A 15135-nucleotide genomic window follows, 5' to 3' on the forward strand; every position below is an offset into this window, starting at 1 on the left:
ACACATGGAGATTGAAAACATGCTCCTGAATGAACAATGGGTCATAGAAGAAATCAAAAGAGAAATCAAAAACTTTCTGGAATTAAATGAGGATAACAGCACAACATACCAAAACTTATGGGACGCAGCAAAAGCAGTGTTAAGAGGAAAGTTTATATCAATAGGTGCCTACATCAAGAAATTGGAAAGGCACCAAATAGATGAGCTTTCAATTCACCTCAAGGATCTAGAAAACCTACAGCAAATCAAACCCAAATCTAGTAGGAGAAGAGAAATAATTAAAATCAGAGAAGAAATCAACAGGATTGAATCCAAAAAAAAAACATTACAAAAAATCAGCCAAACGAGGAGCTGGTTTTTTGAAAAAATAAACAAAATTGACACCCCATTGGCCCAACTAACTAAAAAAAGAAGAGAAAAGACCCAAATCAATAAAATCAGAGATGAAAAAGGAAACGTAACAACAGACACCACAGAAATAAAAAGAATCATCAGAAATTACTACAAGGACTTGTATGCCAGCAAACAGGGAAACCTATCAGAAATGGATAGATTCCTGGACACGTGCAATCTACCAAAATTGAACCATGAAGACATCGAAAACCTAAACAGACCCATAACTGAAACAGAAATTGAAACAGTAATAAAGGCCCTCCCAACAAAGAAAAGCCCAGGACCAGATGGATTCACTGCTGAATTCTACCAGACATTTAAAGAAGAACTAACTCCAATTCTTCTCAAACTATTCAGAACAATCGAAGAAGAGGGAATCCTCCCAAATTCTTTCTATGAAGCCAGCATCACCTTAATTCCTAAGCCGGGAAAAGATGCAGCACTGAAAGAGAATTACAGACCAATATCCCTGATGAACATAGATGCAAAAATCCTCAATAAAATTCTCGCCAATAGAATGCAACAACACATCAGAAAGATCATCCACCCAGACCAAGTGGGATTTATCCCTGGTATGCAGGGATGGTTTAATGTGCGCAAGACAATCAATGTGATACACCACATTAACAGACTGCAGAAGAAAAACCATATGATTCTCTCAATAGATGCCGAGAAAGCATTTGATAAAATACAACACCCGTTCATGATGAAAACTCTAAGCAAACTGGGTTTGGAAGGAACATTCCTCAATACAATCAAAGCAATCTATGAAAAACCCACAGCCAACATCCTATTGAATGGAGAAAAGTTTGTACCAGACAGGGATGCCCACTCTCACCACTGCTATTCAATATAGTTCTGGAGGTTCTAGCCAGAGCTATTAGGCAAGAAAAAGAAATTAAAGGGATACAAATTGGGAAGGAAGAACTCAAACTATCCCTCAAACATGATTCTTTATTTAGGGGACCCAAAGAACTCTACTAAGAGACTATTGGAACTCATAGAAGATTTTGGCAAAGTAGCAGGGTATAAAATCAATGCACAAAAATCAACAGACTTTGTATACACAGACAATGCCATGGCTGAGGAAGAACTTCTAAGATCAATCCCATTCACAATAGCTACAAAAACAATCAAATACCTTGGAATAAACTTAACCAAGGACGTTAAAGATCTCTACGATGAAAATTACAAAACCTTAAAGAAAGAAATAGAAGAGGATACCAAGAAATGGAAAAATCTTCCATGCTCATGGATTGGAAGAATCAATATCATCAAAATGTCCATTCTCCCAAAATCAATTTATAGATTCAATGCAATACCAATCAAGATACCGAAGACCTTCTTCTCAGATCTGGAAAAATTGGTGCTGAAATTCATATGGAGGCACAAGAGACCTCGAATAGCTAAAGCAATCTTGTACAACAAAAACAAAGCTGGAGGCGTCACAATACCAGATTTCAGGACATACTACAGGGCAGTTGTAATCAAAACAGCATGGTACTGGTACAGAAACAGATGGATAGACCAATGGAACAGAATTGAAACACCAGAAATCAACCCAAACATCTACAGCCAACTTATATTTGATCAAGGATCTAAAACCAATTCCTGGAGCAAGGACAGTCTATTCAATAAATGGTGCTGGGAAAATTGGATTTCCACGTGCAGAATCATGAAGCAAGACCCCTACCTTACACCTTACACAAAAATCCACTCAACATGGATTAAAGACCTAAATCTATGACCTGACACCATCAAGTTACTAGAGAACACTGGAGAAACCCTTCAAGATATTGGCACAGGCAAAGAGTTTCTGGAAAAGACCCGGGAGGCACAGGCAGTCAAAGCCAAAATTAACTATTGGGATTGCATCAAATTGAGAAGTTTCTGTACTGCAAAAGAAACAGTCAGGAGAGTGAAGAGACAACAGACAGAATGGGAAAAAATATTTGCAAACTATGCAACAGATAAAGGGTTAATAACCAGAATCTACAAAGAGATCAAGAAACTCCACAAAAACAAAACCAACAACCCACTTAAGAGATGGGCCAAGGACCTCAATAGACATTTTTCAAAAAGAGGAAATCCAAATGGCCAACAGGCACATGAAAAAATGTTCAAGGTCATTAGTAATCAGGGAAATGCAAATCAAAACCACAATGAGGTTTCACCTCATCCCAGTTAGAATGGCTCACATTCAGAAATCTACCAACAACAGATGCTGGTGAGGATGTGGGGAAAAAGGGACACTAACCCACTGTTGGTGGGAATGCAAACTGGTCAAGCCACTATGGAAGTCAGTCTGGAGATTCCTCAGAAACCTGAAAATAACCCTACCGTTCGACCCAGCCATCCCACTCCTTGGAATCTACCCAAAGGAATTTAAATTGGCAAACAAAAAAGCAGTCTGCAGCCTAATGTTTATTGCAGCTCAATTCACAATAGCTAAGACCTGGAACCGATGTAATTGCCCATCAACGGTAGACTGGATAAAGAAATTATGGGATATGTACTCTTTAGAATACTATACCGCAGTAAGAAACAATGAAATCCAGTCATTTGCAACAAAATGGAGGAATCTGGAACACATCATGCTGAGTGAAATAAGCCAGTCCCAAAGGGACAAATACCATATGTTCTCCCTGATCGGTGACAACTGACTGAACACCAAAAAGGAAACCTCCTGAAGTGAAACGGACACTATGGGAAACGGCGACTTGATCAGCATAGCCCTGACTGTTAATGAACAATTTAATACATTATCCCTCTTAGTAGTTTTTTTGTCTGTTCTACTTAATATGACTGGTTTAATTCTGTAATTAATACACAGTTATTCTTAAGTGTTAAAAATTAACTGAAATGTGATCCCTGTTAAACATAAGAGTGGGAATAAGAGAGGGAAGAGATGTATAATTTGGGACATGCTCAAGCTGACTTGCCCCAAATGGTAGAGTTAAAAACATACCAGGGGATTCCAATTCAATCCCATCAAGGTGGCATGTACCAATGCCATCTCACTATTCCAAGTGATCAATTTCAGTTCACAATTGATCATAATGAAAGGACTAAGAGTCAAAGGGAGCACATAAACACGTCTAGTACCTGCTAACACTAACCGATAGAATAAATAAAGGGGAGAGTGATCCAACATGGGAAGTGAGATACTCAGCAGACTCATAGAATGGCAGATGTCCTGAATAGCACTCTGGCCTCAGAATCAGCCCTAAAGGCATTCGGATCTGGCTGAAAAGCCCATGAGAGTATTTCAGGCATGGAAAGCCAAGACACTCTGGCAAAAGATCTCTGCGAGTGAGATCCCAGTGGAAAGAACAGGTCTTCAAAGAAGGAGGTACCTTTCTCTGAAGGGAGGAGAGAACCTCCACTTTGACTATGACCTTGTCTAAACAAGATAAGAATCGGAGAACTCAGAGGGCTTCCATAGCCTTGGAAACTCATGACCGGAGCATAGGGAGATTACTGATGCCATAGACAGGAGTGTCAATTGGTAAAGTCAACAACAGGAGTCACTGTGCACTTACTCCTCATGTAGGATCTCTGTCCTTAATGTGCTGTGTATTGAGATTTAATGCTATAACGAGTACTCAAACAGTATATTTCACTTTGTGTTCTCATGGGGGTGCAAACTGTTGAAATCTTTACTTAATGTATACTAAACTGATCTTCTGTAAAAAAAAAAAAAAAAAAAAAAAAAAAAAAAAAAAAAAAGAAATTATCAACTCCCAGCTTGACTCTCACTGGGATTAAACATGACAATAAGTCTGATCTGATTTCATCATCACTTAAAAAATCATCTATTATTTTTCACTTTATGTTTCTGTGTGGGAGCAAACTGTTGAAATCCTTACTTAATGTATACTAAGCTGATCTTCTGTATATTAAGATAATCGAAAATGAATCTTGATGTGAATGGAAGGGGAGAGGGAGTGGGAAAGGGGAGGGTAGTGGGTGGGAGGGACGGTATGTGGGGGAAGCCATTGTAATCCATAAATCGTACTTTGGAAATTTATATTCATTAAATAAAAGTTAAAAAAAAATCTTTATTGAATATACAAAGCATTGTGGTAAACACTGTGGGACTTAGGAGTGTAGATAGGTTGTCTTTGTTACCAATAACTTTTCCATCCAGAAAGGACAAAGGAAAACATACAAGGAGACAAAACAAATTATAAAGGATAATGGCTTAATAAATTAAAAACAAATTAGTAAATAAAATTCAACTCAAAAAAGTACACTAAGCCTAATACAAAGGGTCATAAGATATATTTGTCACAGTGATTTTTGTTATTAATTCACTGGGTGAGATGGATTGATATACAGATCTTCCTAGTATACAGCAATAATTTATAGGACAGAGGTGAGGGCAGTGTAATAAATCCTCCACTTACAGGATGTTTTCTGAAGATTTATAAAGCTATGCTGAATTTTCACACTCAGATTTGTTACCAACTGAAAATGAGAATCATCAATTAGCCTTGCTCGATTTTATGAACGCTGGCTCTGGCTTTGGTGGGAGAAAAAGTAATTTCTGTCCATTTAAATGCTTCCACTAAGTATGACATCATTGGGAAGATTGTGGTACCTTGTCTATCATTTTCTCACACATAAAAGGAAATTTTTTGCTGGATTAGGTTTTTAAATAAAGGATCCTCTGACACTCAGGGGGAGATCTGTGGATAGAATTCACCAGTTTTGATGGGGGAAAATGTTTGCATTCACCAACCTCTATAGAGATTTGCATTGAATTCCGTTAGCAATATAGACAGCTAATAATAATGCTAGTGGCACTTCCAAATTTGATACCATTTGACATCACAGTCACAAATATTCTCATATGATATTAGAGACACTGTAGACATCTGAGAATATGATTAAAATAAGATTATTTCTTTTGTATTCCATAATGTGTTACTATATAATGACATATATTACTATGTCACAAATTAGTTGTTTAAAAAAATTGACAAATGTATTTCAAAAGTGCAGACTTTCTTTTTAAATTCCAGGCATACATTTTACCCAGATAAAACATTTTGTGGTGAAAAATGGGTTCATAAGACTCAAAGTCGTCCAAGACAAAACAAACAAACAAACAAAAAAGTCGAGAAGTCTTTGCATACAAGAGATCTTCAAAATGTTAATAGAGTTGACTGCCTTTGTGGCTCAGCAGGTGATGCAGCTACTTGCAATGCCAGCATCCCATATTGGAGAACAAGTTCAAGTCCTCCCTGCTCTACTTCCCATCCACCTTTCTGCAAATGCACATGGGAAAGCAGCAGAAGATCATACAATTACTTGGGTCCCTGCCACCCATGTGGGAGACCTGGGTGAAGTGCCTGGTTCCCGGCTTTGGCTTGGCCTGACACTAGTCATTACAATCATTTGGGTAGTGAACCAATGGACCGAAGATTTCTCTCTCTTTCTTTCACTCTCTCTCACTGTCTTTTTACAACAAATAAACAAGGTTTTTTTTTTTTTTTTTAAATAAGTATTTTGAAAAAATCCTTGCACAAATAAAAAATCTATATTTCCATGAACTATGAAGTACCCTTGTACTTTGAAACAATACATGGGAGGCCAGCGCTGTGGCTCAATAGGCTAATCCTCCACCTTGCGGTGCTGGCACACCGGGTTCTAGTCCCGGTCGGAGTGCCGGATTCTGTCCCAGTTGCTCCTCTTCCAGGCCAGCTCTCTGCTGTGGCCAGGGAGTGCAGTGGAGGATGGCCCAAGTGCTTGGGTCCTGCACCCCATGGGAGACCAGGAGAAGCACCTGGCTCCTGCCTTTGGATCAGTGCAGTGTGCCGGCCATGGTATGCTGGCCACGGCGGCCATTGGAGGGTGAACCAATGGCAAAGGAAGACCTTTCTCGCTGTCTCTCTCTCACTTTCCACTCTGCTTGTCAAAAAAAAAAAAAAAAAAAAAAAAAAGAAAGAAAGAAAGAAAGAAAGAAACAATACATGGGAAATGGGAGACATCAATGTATTTACACGATTAGGATCATCACTATTACTTTTAGTCTGTGTTTTGTATTGGATAGTGCTTTTGTGCCCATTGCCATTCCTTAATATAAAGTTTAAATATCCTATTTTTTTGGGGATGTTTTGGGCCTATTCTTTTTTTAATATTTTCATTCTGATTATTTGAAAGCATAGCACTGTCCATGATTCTATTCCAATCACTTCCCTTTTTTCTTTTTTTTATAATTTCTAGTAGCCAAATGAATGGAGGGCAGAATGGAGAATCAGAACAGGGCACACCTACAATATTCCCTGGGAAAATATTCTCTGGTCTCCACAGATCATTTGCAAATTTATTGCAGTCTCTTCTAGTCCACTTGGGCCCACTTAGTTTTTTCTTCATTCATATTCATTATTGACTCACCTACTAGAATGGATAAATAGTTTGGCTGGAGCCTCATTGGGAGTTTATCGAATTATAAGAGTAAATTCTTTTGAGGTTTTCTGAAAAAAAGTAAATGAGCAGGTGCAGCTCCAAATGACCCTACCAATTTAAATGGCAATAACTAATTTAATTTTATAAAATTTCTCTAAAATGAAATAAAAATTATGCTACATATGAAATATGAAATTTGTAATATAAGTGGATCTAAAACTATTCCTAAAATTACTAAGCAATTTCATTAAAAGATGAGATTTCATGGAAGCTTTGATCATTATCTCATAACTTAAATGTTTAACACATTTAGCCCAAAACCTGAATTCAGAGCAGTAAAAAAGGATTCAAAGCTCTCCTATAATTTACAAATTCATAAAATAGCTATATTCAGGGGTTTCCTTGCTTCAACAGCACTTCATTGATTTATGTAACATCAGCAAAAAGGCCTTCGGAGTCACTTGTGTTTACACAGGAAAACTTTGTATAGAGATCTTTAAGTTGGCCTATAGGCATCAGAATGCAAGCATGTTTTAGAATCAAAGGAGTATCAAAAACAAATTGGAAATTCCATGATCTACCTAGACTTTTCAGACTTCTGCCCAAAGCTCTAAAAAATGGACATGGTTTAGTGAAATTTCTAAATCCAGTGGGTGTGAGAGAAATAACAAGAATGGAAAGAAAAAGTTTTGTGTATGAGGTATACATAGCTTATACACTGGTGAAAACAAACAAATGTAGCTGGGAGGAATTGTATCTTCTCTGTCTTGTCCACTTTCTTGTCTAGTATAAAACATTCGAGTTGATCAATCTAATAAATAGTATGCTAGGAAGATAGAGAGATATGTGTTAAGAACTAAATATTAATAGTCATGGAAGCAGGAGTTATTAGTCTAGATTCATGAACTATAGAAGTCTTGAAAGTTATTTCCATGTTTAGTAGTTATGTGTCTATGGGTTAGGATTTTCTAAAATGAATTTTCACAGGTAAAATTACAGTGATTTAAATTTCTGCTTTTTTGGATGGTTGTAACAGGTTTTTGCTATGTTAAGATATAGTAGAACCTTTTTTCCCTCTAAGTGAAAAACAGTCTACGTGGCACTGCCTAATCTACTTGAGTCTCTAAATTGCTTTAAATTTTCTTGAAGGTATTTTCATTTTTCCATTTATATATACAAAGATTTGTATCTACAAATTTACATCTAATTCTTTAAAATTATTTTAATGTACCTACTTGATTAAAAGTTTGTTAAGCTAATGGTCTCAAGTATAGAATTGAAATTGGCAAAATGAATTGGTTGTGTGTTTTTATTTAGACTGGGCTGAATTAGTATATATTAATAAAAGGATTAAAGATAAAAGAGAAGTCTCAAAGCTACAAGAGAAAAGAAGGAAATAACACTTAAAGGGGACCCAATTCGGCTTTCTGCAGACTTCTCAATGAGTGATAAGGGGAATTCTTCAGACTGAAGAAAAGGAGACAATATTAGCCAGAAGGAAATATCATGAGGGAGAAAACTCATTGGTTAAGAGTAACTACAGGCCGGCGCCGCGGCTCACTAGGCTAATCCTCCCCCTAGTGGCGCCAGCACACCGGGTTCTAGTCCCGGTCAGGGTGCCGGATTCTGTCCTGGTTGCCCCTCTTCCAGGCCAGCTCTCTGCTGTGGCCAGGGAGTGCAGTGGAGGATGGCCCAAGTACTTGGGCCCTGCACCCCATGGGAGACCAGGAGAAGTACCTGGCTCCTGCCATCGGATCAGCATAGTGCGCCGGCCGCAGCGCGCCGGCCGCAGCGGCCATTGGAGGGTGAACCAATGGCAAAGGAAGACCTTTCTCTCTGTCTCTCTCTCTCTCACTGTCCACTCTGCCTGTGAAAAAAGAAAAAAAAAAGAGTAACTACACCTGATCTAAAATTGGAGGTAAAAAATTGGTACATGGATACCACAAAATAGGAAAGAATAATCACGAATTACTACAAAGAGTTAAATGCAAATAAATTGGAAAATCTAGAAGAAATTAGTAGATTTCTAGACAGATAAAATCTACTAAAATTGAGTTATGATAACATAAAAAAATCTAAATAGAACAATAACCAAAACGGAGATTGAATCAGCGATAAAGACCTTACCAACAAAGAAAAGGCCAGGCCAGATGGCTTCACTGCTGAATTCTACCAAACTTTTAAAGAAATAACTCCAGTGCTTCTCAAGCTATTCAAAAACAATTGAAAGGGAGAGAATCCCTTAATTCCAACACTAGAAAAATGATACAACAAAGAGAACTTCAGACCAGTAACTCTAATGAACATACAGTAAGTGCTACCCTTTCAGATCTTTTAGCTCTAGAAAGATCTATCCATTGAAATTGTTGCCCTTGTGAAAAAGCTGAAAGTTTATGTTTATTTGCAGAAAGTGACAATAAATTGGGAGAAAACTGAGGACTGAACTTAAGAACACAAACCCACAAAATTTGACAAGTCTGTGTATTATATATGTGATATATATTTTATGTATTATATATTCACAGATAATTTTATAAAATGGGGGAGAGTGATAACCTTTTAAGACACACAGCTATGGCATTTATAATATTTTGGTTATTGCTCAGACATAGCATGTTGACACTTGAGGAAGAGAGTCTTGTTTTTTTCTTCATCCTCTTCGTTGAACTCTTTACTTAGTGTAGGGTTAATCTTACAAGTATAAAGTTAATTGAAAATAGATCTTCATAAAATTATGAATAGGAATGGGAGAGGGAGGAAGAGAAAGGATGGGAGTGTGGGCGAGAGGATGGCAGGGTAGGAAGAATCATTATGTTTCTGAATCTGTATATATGAAACACACGGAACTTGTATACCTTAAATAAAATTTAAAAAAGAGTGATAAAAATAATTTCCTAAATTCTAAAGGTATTAAGACTTTATGTGTAGGGGTGGGCGCTGTGGTGCAGCAGGTAAATCCACTGCCTGCAGTGCTGGCATCCCATATGGGAACCCGTTCAGGTTCCAGCTGCCTCTCTTCCAATCTAGCTCTTTGCTACGGCCTGAGAAAGCAGTAGAAATGGCCCAAGTCCTTGGGCCCCTGTACCCGCGTGGGAGACCTGAGGAAGCTCCTGGCTTCTTGCTTCAGATTAGCTCAGCTCCAACCATTGCAGCCAATTGGGGAGTGAACCAGCGGATGGAAGACCTCTCTCTATCATTTTGCCTCTCCTTCTTGCTCTGTGTAACTCTGACTTTCAAATAAATAAATAAATCTTTAAAAAAATTATGTGTACTGTCTTAGATGCTTAAGCGGAGTAAGATTTTTCTACAGATCATAATGCATCAGTAAAGGTGAGCTAAACTGAGACAATGGTTTGAGAGAAACAAATACAAAAATGAACCAGTATTATCAAGAGTCATCTCTCAGAACATGTAAGACAAAGAAAGGTTTGCTTATGCGTAGTGACAAGGAAAGCAGGCATTCTATGTTTAAAGCTGAGTACATGGGAACAAAGGTGAACAAATCCTGCACCTGTAACTTAAGTAAGTTTTTTTTCCCTCTTTCTTTTTATCTTGCTTTTGTTTTTAATACGTTGCCTTTAGTGTTAGAGTTTCAGGCACTGGGAAGTGTTCTAAAAGCCATGTTCTGTGTGAGATCTTTCTCCCTTGCTAATGACATGGTCTTGACTAGGAAATATGTATCAGATGAATAAATAGACAGCTACATGAGTGGAAATAGTGACTGTATGGTTGTATTTTTTACACATTGCAGTAAATTTTTCAGAAAAGAATAATCCTGCAGAATCACCCTTATTTCAGAAAATGATGAGAAACTTAAAACAAAATTAGCTTCTTGGGAGATATTTGAGCAGTTTCTGCCCCAAGGCCTTTCTCTGCAAAGCCATTCTCATACTAATTTGTTGTAATGGGTAATACTGGCATCCACACAACAAAGAACACAGGACACAGATGAAGGAAGCCCCCGCCCCAACCCCTTTTGTGTTCTTCCTTTCCTTCATGGAGAAGAATTTCAATTAGGCCAAGCACTTGTCTGACCACTAATTTTCTAATGACTCATAAGAGGTTATGCATCTCCTCTTTGTGCAGACCAGAGGTCCATACCACAGAACTGTGCAATATTCTCAAGGACTGTAGATTTTTCACTCTGTAACTTTATGTTTTGTACTTTCAAACATTCAGACAAGAAGTTAGGAAAAGCACATTTTGGGGGGAAATACAATGTTTTGGAAAAATTTACATTTATGGAAGTCATCTTTACTTATTGAAAATAACTGCACAATGTAATATGCTTCACAGCTTAGCCTAGACGAGAAGACGGAAAACATGTATTTAAAAAATAACTTTATTAAAATATTCCTGAACCACATAGATGCATTTAAAAAATATTTGCAAAATCAGAGCTACAGACATTAAGCCAAATAAAAATTGGATATAGAATAATGAAGTAATGATAATGATCACAGTAAAACATCAACAACAATAAAAATGAAAAACAATCTCCTAATAACTTAGCAGTCACTGACATCAATATTCATGATGCATCTGAAGAATACCTATTGTTATTGATATTTTATACATAAAAGATTTAAGTCTCAGTGTCCTAAAATAAGTTCTCTAAAGTAACTCAGCAGAGTGCAGATTTACATTCAAGTTAATTTGCTATTAATATCCATGCTTTTCTTAAATATTCTTCACCTACTACTCAGTAGGTCATTTACCCCAACAGCCTCATATGAATGCGTTTGCATTTGAATGATAAGTATGCAATAGTAGGTTAAAACCATTTATATTTCCAAAACAAATAATATTTCTCAATAGGCATAATGCACATATAAAACAAATTCTATACCCGGCGCCGTGGCTCAATAGGCTAATCCTCTGCCTAGCGGCACCAGCACACCGGGTTCTAGTCCCAGTCGGGGCGCCGGATTCTGTCCCAGTTGCCCCTCTTCCAGACCAGCTCTCTGCTGTGGCCAGGGAGTGCAGTGGAGGATGGCCCAAGTACTTGGGCCCTGCACCCCATGGGAGACCAGGACAAGCACCTGGCTCCTGGCTCCTGCCTTTGGATAGGCACGGTGCGCCGGCCGCAGTGCGCAAAAGGAAGACCTTTCTCTCTCTCTCTCTCTCTCTCCCTCTCTCACTGTCAACTCTGTCTGTAAAAAAAAAATTCTACCTTTTAGTCACGCCTCTGTGTATGTATAAGAAGAATTATTTTCAGCAGTGGGCATTTCGCATAGCGGTTAAGACACCAGTTAAGATGCCCATGTCCAACATTGCTCAGGTCTATTCCCAGCTCTGGTTCCTGATTTCATTTTTCTGTTAGTGTGGACCCTGGAAGGAAGCAGGTGATGTATCAAGTAATTGGATAGCTGCCACCCAAATAGAGACCTGTATTTAGTTTCCAGCTCATGGATTTAGTCTGACCCAGTCCCAGGTATTATGGGCACTTGGGGAGTCTCTCTCTCTCTCATAAATAATTTTTAAATATTTAAATTGAAGTGTTATTTCAAACAGAAAAAAAACATATAAAATTTCAAAGCAATATACACTCCTTTCCATGGAAAGAGATTGATAACTTTATAATTACATTTTTTTCATATAAGTTATAAGCCAAGAGCTCCATCCCAGGCCCCCACGTAGCTGGCAGGAACCCTAGCATGTGGGCTAGGTTTAGGAACAAGTGACCCTTCCCTGCCTACCCTCCATCCTGCCCATGCTCCAACCTTCCCTCCTCCTCCCTCTCACATTCCCATTATTAATTTTTATAAGAGCTATTTTCAGTTTATTTAATGATCATATAGTTAACCCTACACTAAGTAAAATAGTTCAACAAGTAATATGAAGAGAAACAAACACTGTTCCTCAAAGGAAGTGTCAAGGGTTATAAACAATCATCAAATCTCAAAATGTCTATTTCACTCCAAAACCATTACATTTCAGGTACTCTAGTAATTACTTTGGAAGAGGAAAAGCATATGATATCTGATGTTTGGGAACTGGCTTATTTCATTAAGGTAAAACGATTTCCAGTTGTGTCCATCTTGTTGAAAAGACATGATTTTGGGGCCAGGGCTGTGGCCATCTGCAGCAGCCAATCCATATGGGCACCAGTTCAAGTTCCAGCTGCTCCACTTCTGATGTAGATCTCTGTTGTGGCCTGAGAGAGCAGTAGAAGATGCCCCAAGTCCTTGGGCCCCTGCACCTGTGTGGGAGACCCAGAGGAAGCTCCTGGCTTCTGGCTTCAGATCAGCACAGCTCCAGCCATTGGAGCCAACTGGGGAGTGAACCAGCGGTTGGAAGACCTCTCTCTCTCTCTGCCTCTCCTCTCTCTCTCTCTGCCTCTCCTCTCTCTGTGTAACTCTGGTTTTCAAATAAATAACTAAACCTTTAAAAAGGACATGATTTCATTTTTTTTGTAGCTGAGCAGTACTCAGCAGTGTATATATACTATAATTTCTTTATCCAGTCAACAGCTGATGAAAATGTGGGTTGATTCCATATCTTAGCTATTGTGAACTGTGCTGCAATGAACATGGGGGTATAGATGCGTACTTCATATATTGATTTCTTTTGGTATGGGTAAATTTCCAGAAATGGGATGACTGGATCATATGGTAGGTTTATATTCAGATTTCTGAATATCTCCATACTGTCTTCCATAGTGGCTACATCAGTTTCCACTTCCACCAGTGGTGGACCAGGGTACCTTTGTACCCACATCCTCACCATCATTTGTCATTTGTTGATTTCTGTATGAGAACCATTTTAAGTGGAGTGAAGTGAAGTCTCACTATGGTTTTGATTTGAATTTCCCTGATGGCTAGTGATCCTGAGCATTTTTTAAACTTTTATTTAATGAATATAAATTTCCAAAGTACAGAATATGGATTACAATGGCTTCCCCCCAATAACATCCCTCCCACCCGCAACCCTCCCCTTTCCCACTCCCTCTCCCCTTCCATTCACATCAAGATTCATTTTCGATTCTCTTTATATACAGAAGATCAGTTTAGTATACATTAAGTAAAGATTTCAACAGTTTGCGATCCTGAGCATTTTTTCAACAGTATGTTGTCATTTGAATTTTTTCTCTTGAAACATGCCTGTTCAAATCCTTTGCCTATTTCTGAACTGGATTGTTTGTTTTGTTGTTGTTGACATACTTGAACTCTTTATAGATTATGAATGCTAACTCATTATTAGTTGCATAGTTTGAAAATATTTTCTCTTGATTGCCTCTTCACTTTGCTGAGGGTTTCTTCGTAGTATAGAAGCTTCTCAACTTGATGTAATCCCATTTTGTCAACTTTAGCTTTGATTGACTGTGCTTCTGGGCTCTTTTCCAAGAAATCTGCCTATTTCAATGTCCTGCAGAGTTTCCCCAATGTTCTCTACTAATTTGATGGGGTTAGGTCGTAAATTTAAGTGTTTGATTCATTTTAAGTAGATTTTTGTAGTAGGGCATGGGTCTAGTTTCATACTTCTGCACATAGAGGTCCAGTTTCTCCAGCATCATTTGTTAAAGAGGCTGTCCTTGCTCCAGGTGTTGATTTTAGCTCTTTTGTCAAGTTGGTTGTAGATGCATTGATTGATTTCTGGGGTTTCTATTCTGTCCTATTGGTCTATTAGCTTATTTTCGTGCCAGCACCAGGCTGTTTTGACTATAACTACCCTGTAGTGTGTCTTGAAATCAAGGATGTGATGCCTCTGTCTTTTTTTGTTGTTGTATAAGATTGTTTAACCTTTGCAGGGTCTTTCATGTTTCCATATGAATTTTAGCATCATTTATTCTAGATCTGCAATGAATGTCATTGTTATTTTGATAGGGATCTCACTGAATCTCTAATCTCATTGCGTAGTGTGGACATACAATTAATGTTGATTCTTTCAATCCATGAACATGGAAGATTTTTCAATTTTTAAGTCCTCTTCTATTTCTTTCTTTAGTGTTTTGTAATTTTCATCCTAGAAACCTTTGACATCCTTGATTAAATTTATTCCAAGATATTTAATTTTTTTGGAAATATTTTAAGACTGATCATAAAAGTTCTTTATCAGGCTTAAAATTGTCTGTGTGTACAAAGGCTATTGATTTTTGCATGTTGATTTTATATCCTGCCACTTTACCATACTCTTTTAGGAGTTCAAATAGTCTCTCAATGGAGTCTTCTGGAACTCCTATATGCAGAATTATGTTATTCACAAATGGGCATAGTTTGATTTCCTCCTTTTCAATTTGTATCCTTTTGATTTCTTTTTCTTGACTAATGCCTCTGGCTAAAATTTTCACGACTATGTTGAATAGTAATGGTGAGAGTGGGCATCCTT

This window comes from Oryctolagus cuniculus, chromosome 2 (genome assembly GCF_051225735.1).
Source record: "Oryctolagus cuniculus isolate XC-2025 breed Fujian yellow rabbit chromosome 2, ASM5122573v1, whole genome shotgun sequence".
Taxonomy (NCBI): Eukaryota; Metazoa; Chordata; class Mammalia; order Lagomorpha; family Leporidae; genus Oryctolagus; species Oryctolagus cuniculus.